At 43.3% G+C, this 16,128-nt stretch overlaps 1 long non-coding RNA gene and 1 pseudogene across 1 annotated transcript in view; one reads left to right on the top strand and one right to left on the bottom strand.

Moving 5' to 3' along the window:
* Positions 1–16,128, top strand: part of LOC131277590 (uncharacterized) — a 77,172-nt gene that overhangs the window by 39,510 nt on the left and 21,534 nt on the right. Inside the window, exons 3-4 of the long non-coding RNA XR_009184731.2 lie at positions 11,172–11,356; positions 11,625–11,766. This is a non-coding gene — a long non-coding RNA (uncharacterized lncRNA). The remainder of the gene's footprint in view (positions 1–11,171; positions 11,357–11,624; positions 11,767–16,128) is intronic.
* LOC131277589 (cyclin-dependent kinase 2-associated protein 1 pseudogene) lies at positions 14,280–14,634 on the bottom strand (annotated as a pseudogene).

The following is a 16,128-nucleotide window of genomic DNA, read 5'->3' as shown; positions in this document are numbered from 1 at the left end:
TGATTGCACAGGTACTAGTATATCCTGTTGAATCAAGGGCAGGGTGGGTGTTTGTTGTCATCTGTTATCTGTTTGGTATTGGGGCAGGGGAGGCCTGAAAATTACAAAAGTAGAAGGGTATTTTTATGTATACTGTTTGCATTGTAATTTAACTAATGTGTTATTACTGGTAATAAGGATGATGATCTTTTGATAGCTCATCAGCCTACTTTTGTTATGCCTCCTGCACACTTAATCAACCCTTGACTAAATGCTTTAGAGGAAACTGTTATCTCCCTGGATGGGAGGAGGTCATGGTCATTTGATCCTGAAGGCTGTTGCAAGCTCTAGACACTCCAGCTTGTAAAATTCTTCTTTAGTCTATTCTGAATCGTTCCTTTAATATATCATGTGTCAATTTAGTAACATTTATCTGGAATTTCAAGGGGAAATAAACTATGTCTTTATGAAAAACAAAAAAAGGAAAGCAATGAAAAGCACAAAGCAGTAAACATCCTTTAAAACACCAAAAACTGAAAACCAGAAACTTCCATCGCTAGAGTCACAGTAGTTCTATAGTAGAATACCAGTAAGTCCACTCTAACGTATAATTTATTCCTCCATCCTGTGGACCCTGGGTTGATTATGTCCACTCCAACTCTCAGTGAAGAGGGGGCTTTGGCCCCACATGGTTGGGGGGTGTCATTCTCCTGCTTGCAGGTATAGATACTCTCACTTCCCTGGTGTGGTGGGTGACCATCTTCATCTTCCTCTTAGCTCACCTGAGTAAGTCCAATGAACTGGAGAGTAGGTTTTGTAACTCTGCTGAGGCTCAGGACCCAGCTGGCACATGGGCAGTCCAGAGATTCAAGACTCCTGAGTATACACAAACCCCAGTGCCAAACACAGCTTCAGTCAAAGTGACAGAAGAGGTATGTGTAGAAAGTCACATCTGAGTCCAACTCCATCACACTCAGGAGCACAAATTCCAAAGTAGGACCCACTGGCAGGGCACTGAAATCTGGAGTCATCAGATGTGAACATAGACTGTGTGTCTCCTTAGCACTCAGGAGTACCAGTACCTGTGGTTGTACCTACTCAGCTGGTCCTTGGCAAGAAGGTGTAGTAGCAGAGAAGTCAGGTGTATGCAGTATCAAAGGCCAGGACATGAGAACTCTGGGAAGCAAGGTGGTTTATTTCAACCAGCTGGACTTGGCAGACTCCTGTGCTAATAAAAACTGAATGCCTAGTAGAATTTTTGGGTTCCTTTTATACAGAAGAAATAAGAGTGGGGGTCTAATGGTGGTTGTATGCAAAAGGACTTTTTGTTAGTTTCTTCAAGTGTTTTACATGAGTATTAGATAGGTTATTTCTTCCAGGTAAGCTTGATTTAACTCATATCCCCCACAATCAGGTAGGCTTGCCACATTTGGCTTGCATCCTTTCTGAATATCCAAAGCTTATAGAATTTATACTTCTCAATTGGTTTTCTAGACATATTTGGATATGAAATAAGTTTGAATCTATGCACAGGCAATATTATTTCCCTCTTTTGATGCCTGCTTAAGGTTATTAAGCTTTGGCATCACTATTGTCAGAGTCTCTCTGGACTGACTGGTATGTATATACTGCCATGAGATGGGCAGCTGTCTGCCTGTTTACTATATCATTTATTAGGGTGCACATTCTGTTTATGATGAAAGGGAGGAGGCAAGGAAGTATGGTGCATCCTCCTATGATGAAGGCAATTATTCCCAGTAGAAACTTGAAATTGTTTACTATTGGCTTCCAGCTTCCAATGGGATTACTTAAATTCCACCCATTCCAGCTCTGGACTGGAACATGAACAATTTTTACCATTTTGCTTGTAATTTCATCAATAACCTTTCCAGTGCTGTCTAGTTCAATGTAGCAGTTAGAGAGATTGAATTTTCCACAAACTCCCCCTTTAGCTGCCAGGAGATAGTCTAGGGTGAAATGGTTTTCACAGATAGCATTTCTGAATTTAGTTTGCTGTTGGGCTAGTAGGTTTAGAGCATGGGCAGTTTCATTAGTTATTATTTCCACCATGGCTTGCAAGTGGATGTTTCAGTTTAGCATATAGATAAGGGTTCAATAAATTCACATGTCATCCTCTGCCTGAGATGCTGGCCCACATAGTACCGGATTACACATTCATGGGGCCATTCTTCACCTCTCCAGGTAACGACAGCCCTTTCTTATATTTTGATACACTGGCTGGCTTAGCTCTTTCCCTTCCATTAAGGGAATGAGGAAGAAGGAGGGTTTTATTGTACTGAGCATACAAGTACCACACCAGTTTTGGGGAAGTTCTCAGAATGCAACTTTCCCACAAATCCAGTACAGACCATTTGGGGCATTAAAGGGGCCTTTTGCAGTGGAGTTCCACACTGATTAATTTGGGCAAAGTACAATTTATGAGAGTGAGGTCAGATTCATTCCACGTTCCCCAAGGCTCTGTTATATTGGTGGTATAATTTTGGAATTCTCCCCCTGTACATGTTAGGTTTCTAACAGATAAAGAAGAGTTTAGGCAGGCCCTTGAAGCACAATATTTTCCTATGACAGAAGTTTACAAGGGCCACATGCTATCTCAGGGGACAGCTGAGAGGCCAGTTTCATTATATGTTTGGCTGTAATTGTGTTCTCTAGTTTCCCAGGGCCGTTGGTCTTCCATATTAGTACCTCCACATACTTAGCACAAGGAGACATTTAAGCTGCCCCTACTACTTCAGCTAGGCTTATGAAGAGGTTTCTCACTCCTTGTAGAATGGAAAAGGGCTTTTCCATTTCTTCATAGAAGGAGTGGAACACAGAATGGTCTTTACTTGTGAGTGGGTATTCCCAATACGCAACCCAGATGTAGTCTTCTGGGTCTATTCCTCTACCATCAATGCAGAGACTCGTTTGGACTCCCTGAGTCTGTCGGGATTCAGGTTTAAGGATGGTGAGGTTTAAGTGGTTACAATGACAGCATAAATGGCCAGGGCCATTCCTTTGGTGAGGATGGCTGTTTAGTTGCATCTGTATTCCATGTGGCCCAGGTGACACAGGACCAGTAGGGGCAGTAGTATGCACCTATGCATTTACACCAGAAGGCCCCCCTTGGACTGCACTTTTCACTTCTGGACCACACATATACTTATTGTTATGAGTATATTTTTGCTCCCTGCTAAGCCCTCCACAATTGGTGTTCCATGGTATCCCAGAGTCTATAACTTGGCAAGCATTAAATAGGAGGGACACTCATTGGTTCTGGCTAGTGGCTGGGGTAGAGCTAAGTAGCTCCCCATTTTGATTAAGCACCCTTATTTCCCATTTACAGGAGACTGTTGGAGGTTTGGGGTCATAGCAGATTATTTGACCATATATGTTACAGACACTATAGGAGATTCCTTGAAACTGGCAGGAAGCTATATGGCCCTTGCAGGTGTAATGGTTATGATATATTAATGTGGTATTGACATGGGCCCCCATTCACACCTTTTGGATAATGGCTCACACTCTGTGATGCCAACCTGGGACCAGGGGCGGGTGAGGGCTAGGAGTAGGGAGAATAATCAAAGGGGTATTGTAACTGGGATTAAACTATTCTTTATCTGTACATAGACCTATCAGTTTCTGGGGTGTGATTGGAGCAGAGCTCGGTGTCCCATCCTCAACCTTCAGCCATGCACGGACCAGTCAGATTCTGGGGTGTGACTGGAGCAGGGCTTGGTGTTTTGTTCTTTTGCAAGATGAGTTTGGTTGAGTTGTGGGCATCTGGAATACAGGTCCAGGACTCTGGGGCAGCTTGCTTGACCCGGCTATGGTGTATCCATGGGGTACTTTCAGCTACTTTAATTGCACTGGGGGTGGATAAAATGACAAGATAGCGTCCCCACCCTAGAGGGATTAGTGGAGCTGATTTCCAGTCTTTGACACAGACTGCATCACCTGGCTTCTCCAGGTGTATATAGTTGCTTAAGCTAATGGGGGCCCTTTCTTGGACCTAGTGTTGCAGATTTTGTAAGGTTTTTCATAAGCTTATCATTTGCTGAGCTATTGGTAAGTTTCCTCTTTCTCCGAGATCCCCTTCTATATTTTGGATTAAGGGGGTGGTTTCTGAAAGAGGATTTCAAAAGAGGTTAGGCTTGGCTTTCAGCTTGGGCTTGCCCAAACTTGGAGAAGAGGACTCAGAAGTACTTGCACCCATTTTGGCCCAGTTTCTTGGCAAATCTTGGCAATATAAGTCTTTATTGTATGGTTCATTCACTCTACTTTCCTGAGCTTTGAGGATGGGAAGAGGTGTGCAGTTTCCATCAGATGCTCAGTGCTTTGGCAATTTTTGAGTGATTTCAGAGACGAAGGTGGGTCCATTGTCAGAGCCAATTGAGAGGGGTAGCCCATATCTAGGAATGATTTCCCTGAGAACTTTGGTTACTTCTTCAGCTCTTTATGTTCAAGTGGGAAAGGCTTCCACCCAGCCAGAAAAGGTGCAAACAAGGACTAGGAGATATTTATAACTTCCAGAGTGTGGCATTTCAGTGAAATCAACTACTAGATCTTCAAGAGGCATATTGTCAATTCTTTGGACTCCTGGGACTCCCATAGGCCCCCTGCCAAAGGTTTTATTTTTGCACTTGTGATGCACCACTGGAATATGGCATGGGTGATAGCAGCCAGACTTGGGATGTAGAAGAATCTTTCTTTTTTTAAAAAAAAATTATTATTTATTTATTTCCCCTCCCCCATCCCACCCCGGTTGTCTGTTCTCTGTGTCTATTTGCTGCATCTTCTTTGTCCGCTTCTGTTGTTGTCAGCAGCACAGGAATCTGTGTTTCTTTTGGTTGCATCATCTTGTTGTGTCAGCTCTCCGTGTGGGCAGCACCATTCTTAGGCAGGCTGCACTTTCTTTCACACTGGGTGGCTCTCCTTACTGGTTGCATTCCTTGTGCGTGGGGCTCCCTTATGCGGGGGACACCCCTGCATGGTAGGGCACTCCTTGCGCGCATCAGCACTGTGCATCGGCCAACTGCACACGGGTCAAGGAGGCCCGGGGTTTGAACCGCAGACCTCCCATGTGGTAGACGGATGCCCTTACCACTGGGCCAAGTCTGCCACCTGAAGAATCTTTCTAAAACTTCTTTAAGATGGGTTTTTCCCAAGTGTGTCTTCTCATGGTAGTGTTGAACTAATGTTGTGGCTAATATTTGTGGCACAACTATTGTGTGATCGGGCAATGTCCACCATCCATTTTCTCCTTATATCCCACCCTCAGAGAGTATCCACTCTCTCGGCTTGAGTGTATTGCAGCTCTTGTTGATTCAGAGGCTGTGGCAGGCAGTGTATACTGGAGTTTCAGATAATTAAAAAGGTTGAGGAATGAGAGCAGTGGCCAGGTTTTTAGATAGGGATCCTTCCCATGCCACTCTTTTTGCTTCAGCATCTGCCCTCTGATTTCCCTGGGTGACAGGGCTGTGGCTTGTCTGGTGTCCCTTGCAGTGCATTACAGCCACTTTGGTAGGTTTCCAAACTGCTTCTAGTAGTTCCAGAATCCTGTGCCATATTTAATGCTCTTTCCTCCTGAGTTGATGAGTTCTTTTTGTTTGTATAAGGCTCAGTGCATATGCTGGGTAAAGAAGGCATATTTGGAGCCTGTGTAGATATTAACCTTTGCTCCAGCTGCAAGTTGTAGGGCTTGGGTGAGGGCAATGAGTTTGACTTTCTGTGCTGATTTGCTATCCAGGAGGCTCTGGGCCTCCTGATACCATAGCATATCCCACTCACTGATTGCTGTCCTGCATAAAGCTACTCCCATCCATAAAGAACTCCATGTCAGAATTTGCCAGTGGCTGGTCTTGGAGGTCTGGCCTGCTGGAATATACTTCTTGTGATGTTTTCAGGCAGTTATGGGCTAGAATCCCCAGCTCCACGGGTAGTAGAGTGGCAGGATTTAGGGTTTTTACAAGTTCCAGTTGAAGGGAAACCACATAATGGGGTTCGATATTTAACCAGGCAGCTGTTAGTTAGCCGGTGTGTTCCTTTGGCTTTGAAGACTATGATTACTGCATGCAGAACCAATTTTATAGCTTCCAGTGTAAAAATGACTACAGCTGCTACAGCTTGCAGACATGAGAGCCTGTCTTTGGGCTAGTGTCCAGTTGCTTGAACAGATAGCTATGGGTCTTTGCCAGGAACCGAGGTATTGAGTGAGTGCCCCTACTGTGATCCTTTGGCAGTTGTGAACATAGAGGTAGAATGGTTTAGTGAGATCTGGAAGCCTGAGGCTCAGTGCTTCCATTAGAGCTTGTTTGAGAGCAATGAAAGCATTTTTCTGTGGGCTTTCCCAGAGCAGGGAATCATAATCTTTCCCCTTTGTGACTTCATATAAAGGGCACATGAGGACCCCAAAATTGGGGCTCCAATTGTGGCAGAATCCTGCTGCACTGAGGAACTGGCAGCTTCTGGTGGCTGTTGGGCTCAGGGAGACTACAGATTACTTTCTTTCTTTCAAGTCCCAATTCATGGGGCCCCTGCATTATTTTTATAATCTAGATATTTGACCTGAGACAGGCATATTTTGGCTTTTTTCTTAGACACTCGATAGCCTTTTTGCTGTAGATGCTTTAAAAGACCATGGGTTCCACCAGCACAGTCTTGGTAGGTGGGACTTCTGAGAATGAGGTCATCTACATAATGGAGGAGAAAACAGTTATGGCTTTCTGGTTTAAAGGATTTGAGATCACTAGCCAGACCTTGTCCAAAAATAGTGGGGGCATTTTTAAACCCCTGAGGCAGTTGCATCCATGTTAGCTTCTGCTTTTCATCTGGGTTCAGATTGTCCCACCTAAAAGTGGAAATTGGCTGGCTGCAGGGCACTACCCAAATGCAGAAGAAGGCATCCTTAAGATCTAGGCATGAAAAGTAGATTGCCAATGAGGGTATTAAGCTGAGAAAAGTATATGGATTAGAAACTGCAGAATGAAGGGTTATTACTGCCGAATTAACTGCTAGTAAGTCCTGGACTGGGCGGTAATCCCCATCAGCTTTTTTAACTGGAAAGAGTGCAGTGTTCCATGGAGACTGGCATGGCTCAATATGCTTTCATTCAGTAATCTCTGAATAAGTAGCTGGACATTTGCTTGTGCTTCACGTGGTACTGGATATTGCTTTATTCTTATTGGACTGTCTGTGGCCTTTATTTCAATAATAATTGGAGGAATGTCATGTGCCATCCCTATTGGGTTACCCTCTGCCCATACTTCAGGTGCATCTTCAAAAGGGAGCTGCATGGGCATGGACTGGCCAGTTTCACTGAGGCAAAACAGTCTCCATTCCTCCTGCAGAGGAAGGGTTAGCACTATTCTCAGAGGGTCCTGTGGCCCCAGTGTCAGTGTGGATTGCCCCATGACATCAAAGGTAATTTGAGCTGCAGTTTAGACAGCAGTTCGCAACCCAGGAAGGAGACTGGGCACTCTGAAGATAAAGGAATTTGTGAGTGACCTCTTTTCTCCCAATGTTGCAGGTCCTGGCTTGCAGGAAGGGCCATTGGGTACTTTTGCCAGTTGCACCTATGACAGTGGCCTGTCTTTTTGAGAGAGGCCCAATTGGCTTGGTCATTACAGAATGTTGAGCCCCAGCATCAACCATCATATGTATGGTGTGGCCCCCAATTTGGACTCTGACCATAGGCTCTGCAGGGCCGGGAGAATAGGAACCCAGTCTGTCCTAATAATCTCCATCAGAGCCCTCTATTCCTGCCAGCCCAATTATCTGATTTGCAGGGGTTTTTTCCTGAACTTTTTTGGACCCAGGTTTTTGTTTGTGATGCCCCACTAGCTTTCCTGGTTAATGTTTTAACAGCAGTGGCAGGGTTGAGTGGCCAGCTGGGACACTCTTGCTTCCAATGCCCATCTTCTTTGCAGTACACACACTAATTTTGCCCTAGCATAGGCCCTTCCCTCTCCTTGGGGCAGGGGATTCCCAATTTACTCTCCTTGACACAGGAATGGATTTTTCCATGATTGCCACTGTCAGAAGATATGCCTTCTTCTTCATCTTCTGACTTTCTTCCCTCCTTGTTTCTACATCATGGTTGGCATAGACTTTAGTAGCTACTTCCATGAGCTGAGAGATATTCATTCCAGCAAACCCATCCAACTTCTGCAGTTTTCTTTGGGTGTCAGCTTGTGATTGGGAAACGAATGCTGCGTTGACCATTGTTTGGCGCTCAGGAGCATCTGGGTTTGAAGGGTGTGCATACACAAAACATGCTGCACAGCCTCTCATAGAATTGAGCTGGACTCTCATCCAGAGCCTGTAGAATTTGAGTAGTTTTTGCCATATTTACTGTCTTGTGGCTCCCCACCATGAATCATTCAACTAAGGCCCTAAGGAAAGTTTCTAGTCAGTTGAGCCAGGTTGTGCTCTTTGGATCCCACAGGGGGTCCTCCTCTGGGGACTGCAAGTGGGCATATTGGTCACTGTCCAAACTTTCCTCAGGTGGGTGCTAAGCCAGGTTAGAGCTCCCTGCATGACACACATTCTTTCTTCAAAGTTTAATAAAGTCATTATAAATTGTTTACAATCAACCCAAGTGGGTTTGTGGGTCTGTATGATGGACTGGAAAATGTCCATCATGGCTTGAGGCTTCTCTGAGAATGGTGAGGTATGGCTTTTCCAGTTAAAATGGTCCGTTGTGGTAAAGGGCTGATAGATGAATGTCCAGGTCCCCCCCGAACCTAGCCATGTGCATCATAAAAAATTGGGGTCCAGCCTTCATGGAAAGGTAGCTGGTAGGCAGGCTTTTTCTGTGCTTCCTCTGCCCCTAGGGGTTCCTGTGGTTTAAGTTGCTACCTCTCAGCATCTCCACCCTGACTGATTGGCAGCACTGCAGCAGCATTGCCAGGGGCAATGGGCTGTAAAAGCTGCAGATCTGTATTTTCCATTGCAGAAGGTATCAAAGACCACTGAGGAGATGGTAAAAGCTGCTACAGGGATGGCATAGGGCTCTCTGGTTTGATAAAGGCAACTGCAGGGATGGTATAGGTGCCCTCTCAGATGGTGATAAAATCAGTGGTGGGGGTGGTATGGGTGTCTCTTCCCTGTGTGGATGATGATAATGGGGCACTGCTTAGAGAGACTAGCTCATTTTCATTCCTTAGTATTTCTGGGGCAGGAGTCATTGCATACGGTGGCAGAAATTCATGTTTGTATGGCCCTTCTAAAATGGGCATATTGGCACTGGACTCAGGGTACACTTTCTCTGGGCCCTTTGCATGGTGATTGTTTGGTATGGTCCCTGGGACAGCACTCCTTGGTTTCTGTATTAGGCAAATTCTAGCTTCCATATTCATACTCTACCCTAACCAAGGTGGATTTTGGCTTACAGCATTTTCCCAAGGATCAATGTAGGGGAATTGGGTGTCCTGGGTTTCCAGTTACTGCATCATGGACTTTATGGATGATCCAGGGATCTAAAATGCCATACTGGGGCCAGCCCATGCCAAAAGTTGGTCATTCTAATTCACAAAGCATCCTAAGCTTTCCTGGTTGGAACCTTATGCTGTATACATCTTCATGGAATGCATGGGGGAAGTTTTTCAGCATACAACTGAAGAGGGTCCTACTTTGTGTGTTTCCCATGTTTCCACCCTGTGCTGATGGTACACAACAGTCACTCAAGCCATAAACTTAGTCCATCTCTGGTCGCAACCCTCACGGAAACTTTCGGCACCTCTTAACCTTAGCAGGTCTGTATAAGCCCCTGACTTGGAAGAGGGTCCCTTTGCAGGGACCCCCCAGACTGCCCTTGATCATATGAGGTCACCACAGAACCACAGATCAGGACTCTGCACTTGCCACACAGAAGTGACTTTCTGCATCTCACCCAGTTTCCACAATCACATGCACACAACCACCCCCCTTTCCTTTTCTTGAACCTGGAGAGGAGGTACCTTCCTCCTGTATTCTCAGGTGTACTGGGGCCTCCCCTTTTAGAGAGCTGATCAGTCTCCCTCCTTATTTTAGAATTAGGCTTTTCCTGCACTATGCCCCTGGGGGTCTTACCCATCTGATGTGTAGTGCTCCTTGCTTCATTCTCATTGTCTCTCAAATGCACTGGTGCTCTGGTTCTTCCAGGAGGTCTCTGGTGAAGACCACAACCTCTTTCTGGACTAAAAGGGGAGTCCAGGGGCACCCAGGGCTGGGTTTCACCTGAGCCCTCCCAGCCTCCTCAGAGACATCTGAAAGGGGCAAACAATTGTTGCCACCTCTGATCTTCTCAGTGCAATCCTGGACAAGCCCCCAGAATTGTAGTAGCAGAGAAGTCAGGTGTATGTGGTGTTGAAGGCCAGGACACGAGAACTCTGAGAAGGAATTTGACTTATTATTTTTTTTAAAGATTTATTTATTTATTTATTTCTCTCCCCTCCCCCCCACCCCAGTTGTCTGTTCTCTATTTGTTGCATCTTCTTTGTCCACTTCTGTTGTTGTCAGTGGCATAGGAATCTGTGTTTCTTTTTATTGCATCATCTTGTTGTGTCAGATCTCTGTGTGGCACCATTCCTGGGCAGGCTGCATTTCCTTTTGTGCTGGGTGGCTCTTCTTACAGGGTGTGCTCCTTTGTGTGGGGCTCCCCTATGTGGGGGACACCCCTGCATTGCACGGCACTCCTTGTGCACATCAGCACTGCACATGGGCCAGCTCCACATGGTCAAGGAGGCCCTGGGTTTGAACTGCAGACCTCCTATGTGGTAGGTGGACACCCTAACCACTGGGCCAAGTCTACCACCTGGAAGTTGATTTATTTAGACCAGCCAGAATTGGTGGACTCCTGTCATAATAAAAACTGAGCCCCAAATAGAATTTTTTGGGTCCCTTTTGTACAGAGGAAATAAGAGTGGGAAGAAAAATTGTGCTTGTATGTATGCAAAAATATTTTTGTTAGTTTCTTCAAGTGTTTTGTCTGAGTATTGGATTGGTTATTTCCCCCAGGTAAGCTTGAATTAATGCATATCCCCCAAATTCCAAGTCAGCATTTAGCACTACCCCCCCCCCCCACATTCCAGCTTATATCCTCCCTGAATATCCAAAGCCTACAGAGTTTATACTTCTCAATTGGCTTTCTAGGCATATTTGGAAATAAGTTTGGATTTGTGCACAGGCTATATTACATCTGCTGCTTTCAGCCCTCCATTTATAAAGGACTCCAGCAAGAGGACCGATACCCACCCTAGACTCACTGAAGCAATCCAATCAAAGACCCCAAATTGAATCCAATTCAAGTTCTCAAGCCCACAGGAATGAATTAGCTCCAAGAATATGTGATCTTTCCTGGGCTCCACATAAAGTTTCAAAGTGCCCCAACATGAAGGTCAGTTTCTTTCTCTTGCCTAGTATTTTTTGTTGATTGGCTTTATAGTAAAACTCTTCTCTGACACTTAGAATTGGCTGTATTTAATTGATCAAATTTTCCCAGTTCTTCATCTCATTCTAGCCCTGGATATTTGGTATAATTTTTAAGATTGTACTATGTGTATAATTGTTTTACCCTAAGAAAAAAGATTCTTTCCTAGTTCTCTGACAATATTGATCTGTTCTGTTTGGTTTTTTTTTTCACACACTCCTTTCATTGCCTCTAGCTGTTTTACATGATATGCAAAATCTTGGAGGATGGTCACCTCAGAAAGGACTTTCTGAAGTCAGTATTTCCAGTCAAATGAGGACCAGAGACTCACAAAAAGGGCTCAGACCAGCCCCAATGAGCCCTGGAGAAAGGTACAGGTAAGACACCAGAAGCCTTTTTCACAACTCGGTGAAGCTTGAATTCCTGTCCTGCCAAAAATAGGCACCCTTTAGAAAACTGTTCCCTGCAACCCTAAGGGGGTATTGTGCCTTTAAGCTTTAACTGCCTTCCTCCATGTCAGCAGTGGGGTTGAGTCAATGGCAGTGGCTGTCCTTGTCTGGGTTAGCTAAAACAGCGGTTCAGAACTGGAACTCAGTAATCAAAACGCTGATCAAAAGATATGCTCAATCCCACCATTGTCGGGGTAGACTTCCATGTTCCTCTACACCCACAACAGCCAGCCAGGGACTAGATCCTAAGATAGCCCATATCATGAATGGGGGATGGGTGCCCGCTGTAAGTATAGAGTGAGCTACTCAGTATTTTTTAAACTTGATAAAAATTGTAATTAGACTGTGTAGTGTTCTTTTTTTAACAAATCAATTTTATTTATACATATTAATAAAGCTTACAATTCACACAAAGTAAAAAAACAGTGGAATTTGGTATGATCACATAGTTGTGCATTCTTCACTTCAATCATTATTGGAGTATTTCTATTATTTCAGTAATAATAAAAAACAAACAGGAAAATTCCTCACCTCTCAACCTCTCTATGATTCCCCTGCTGTACATAGTTGCTATTTCTGGCTACTCTTGCAAAATTATTTATTAGTTCATTAAGTTGTTTTTTTGAGATGTGTTCACATACACTATGATCTATCCAAAGTGTATAATCAATGGCTTTTATTGTAATCATAATGTTGTACACACAGTTTTTAGCACAATTTCTCAGCCTTTTCTTTACACCATTCTCTGGATGCTGTATAACGCTCCTTTGGCTTCCTGAGCTCCAGAACAGCTGTTACAGACAGTTTCTGACTCTTCACTAGCTCTTTTGGAAGAGAAGTGAGTCCTGAACTCCCTGCTCTGCCATCTTCCTGGAAATTCCCTTGCTAGTGTAAATATCTTTGGTATACATGGAACAAGATAACCTAGTACACATCTTCCTGATCAAACATGGAGAAAAGTTTTATATATTTTCCCACATGGAAAATAAGCAATCCAATATGATCTAAAGTTAGGTTAAGATTAGATCCAGAAAACCATCTTGAGTGTCTCTCTATTTGTATTTTTTTACCCTTTAAGGAGGTCATATAAGCATCAGCACATTGCCATTTTACAAGAGTCCATTAGTCTGAGAAAGAAGAAAGCATTCCTATTTAAATGATGTAACAAATCATGTATATTACTCCCAATTAAGTATGTTGAGTTTCCATTTTAAATATAACCTGAATATTGACTAAATCATGTTATATAAGTTTATCGTATTGGGGAAAGAGATAATGCAGGCATTACACATGCAAGTGGGATACTTGTCATTGAATGAATATCTAATTTAGTGATTTTCTTTGTTACATCAGTAAAAGTATCATTATTGGAGTCACTTTTAAGCTCTCAGTCTTTGACTATGGGAGTCCCAAATCTATTGTCTGAATCTAACCTGATTGATTGGTTATATACAACCAATATATACAACCAGTCTTGTATATATCCAATTTTGGCCCTGTCTTATTACAGTTTTCTTGCATAAAGAAGAGTTTATAGTCACCAAATTATAAGTTGTGAAAATGTAGTTAAAGCTTCAAATAAAGTGTCCCAATGCCAAATACATTTAACTTACTAATCTGTAACAAGGGCTGACTAATTTTTAACAGGATACCAAATCTTTTTATTAAACATTTACCTCTTTTTTTGGCCAGTGATCACTTTTGCCTGAATGGAACACTATTTTAGGCCCATCTTTTTTTTTTTTTTAATGAATATAAGCTTTATTACATCAAGTAATAAATATATACAAAGACGCAAATAGTTTCAGTCATTTTTTCCCAGACATTTTGATCAACTTACAGGAAACACAAAACTGAAAGCTACACAGTCTCAGTATGAAAATTTTGGGGGATCCTTGTTCGGTATGATAGATTGCTCTTCTGTAATTATAACTTGTGCACTTTTTATTTGACTTCAAAGCACTAATAGTCATGCAAATGCTTAAGCAAAAAGTTATATTAAGCAGAATCTACACTGTATTGCCAAACTGGGACTGGCTACTAAGAAAAGCATGCTGTCAGTATTTGCTAAAAACAGAATTCTTAGAGTTGTATTAGCTTATGAAAATAACAACTTAGGTAACATAAATATATTCAAGAGAAGATTAAAGTGAGATACTGGTATCTTGGAGGCAAACTATAGTTTGATGTAAGATAGGTAACTTTTCCATGTATTATTTTTTTAATCAATGCTTAAAAAAATACCCGGGTACTTCCTAACTACTTAAAACACAAATCCTAATCAACTGCAAAATTTTTTCTCAATCTTAGTCGGTAGGTTCAGAGCCTAATGAACCATGAAAACAAACTGTTAACATTTTGAAAACAAAAGAGTTAACATCTGAACAGGTAGATGAACTGTAACTTCTCATCTTGTAAAGATGGAAAGCCTTCAAAGCTAACGAGGTGGCTAGGATCTGGCATTCTGTTCTGTTTTGGCCAAGCACTCCCGAACCAGTCCTCTAGCATGAATGATGCCTCGTTTCAATCTCTTCATGGTGCTCTTGCTCCCTGCGTAGGTGGGTCTGATCTCTTTCCCCAGCTCTTTGATGATGGCCAGCAGCTCAGCATATTTGCTTTGGGGCACCTGGCTCTTCCCAGTTCCCTGGGTGTAGCCAAGGGATGGCCGCCATAGTCACTCAGCAGCTGGTGGTACTGCGAGGATGTCGCCATGTTGGTAGAAGGAGAGTGGACACTTCCAGCCGCGTTGAGGGAGGCGGCGGGCATGTGTGCATTCAAGTTCAGTTTGTAAGGCATCCCCGCGGGTGGCGGGGCGCAGGGTGTGCGGGGCCGGGCCCGTGGTGGTGGCTGTGGCGGCAGTGAGGCGGCGAGGGGGCGCTGCGCCCGTGGCGCCTGCACCCGTTCGTGCGCCCGCCGGTCTCCCGCGCACTTTTTGTTGGCGGCGGCTCGGGCCGCACAGGCAAATATCTAGGTCTGTCTTTATCATCTAGATTTTGGCAAACCCAGCAATCAGTTAAATTTATAATGCTAGAAACCCTATAAATAACTGGAGTTGAGCTAGATCTAACCTTAGAGAAGTAGCAGTGATTAATAGTGATATAGCCTGTGCATAAATTCAAAATTGTTTCCCAGTGTACCTGGTCCCCAAAATAGCCAAATAAGTAATATAGGCCCTACAGTCTCTGAATGATCAGATACGATGTGAGACTAAATGTGTATTTAGGGTTGCCTCCAGATGAGATATGGAAGATATGCTAATCCAAGCTGCCTTGGATGTGGAGAATATGTAACTCGCCTGGAGGAAATAACCTATCTGATACTAAGATCAAACACTGAAGAACCTAACCAGAGGTCTGTTTGCCATCACTGTTAGTCTCCCTAATCCTATATCCTCTGTATAAAAGGGTCTGAAAAAAGCTATTCGGGCCTCGGTTTTTATTAGGACAAGAGTCCACTGAGCCCAGCCGGTTGAAATAAACCAACTTCCTTCTCGGTACTCTCGTGTCCTGGTCTTCGATACCTCACACACCTGATTTCTCTACAACAATAGCATTGCTTTTTAAATTTTTAAAATCACTTAATAAGTTGTTTCTTTGTAAATCAATCAATAATATTTTACACCATGCTTTAAAATTTAGGTAATCAAGACCACATTAATAATCCATAGGCATTTAGAATGAGATTCCATTTGCTCAGTTTTGCATTGTAAGCAGCATAATCACTGCAAAGATATACTCTGAATGTATATTTAATTATCTCATTTATACTAACTCTTCTAAGAAAGGATGTATTCTGTTTAGCTCTAGCTGGAGGTATCAAATTAAAAATTAATTAAGCTTTACTGTATTTGAGAATAGCTTTGGCTTAATTACCAATACCTTCAGCCATTTGTTTTATATTTACATACGTATACATGGGTAAGTCATATGTGGATGTGTTTATTGTTTTTATGAAGTCTATCTATAACAATCTACTGCTAATAACAGACACACTATTGACCCGACCCGCGGATCAGTAGAACCAAGACCTGAGGGAGGGATTGGGAATGAAAAGGGACAAGAGACACAAAGAATGGAGACAAGACAGGATTCTGATCAAGTCTTATTTATTGAGGGTCAATCAGGGGTATTTATAGCCAGGGATGAATGAGGTGGTACATACTGATGACAACACATGTGTCAGTAAATGATTGATTAACTAGATTTTGATTCTCATGCCACACGCATGTGCAGATGGTTATTTGGCAACGTCAGCGGAAAGACTTTCCTGCTCTTTAGGGAGTGCCCAATT

Source organism: Dasypus novemcinctus, unplaced genomic scaffold (genome assembly GCF_030445035.2).
Source record: "Dasypus novemcinctus isolate mDasNov1 unplaced genomic scaffold, mDasNov1.1.hap2 scaffold_167, whole genome shotgun sequence".
Lineage (NCBI taxonomy): Eukaryota > Metazoa > Chordata > Mammalia > Cingulata > Dasypodidae > Dasypus > Dasypus novemcinctus.
This window is presented reverse-complemented; position numbering and strand designations above follow the sequence as displayed.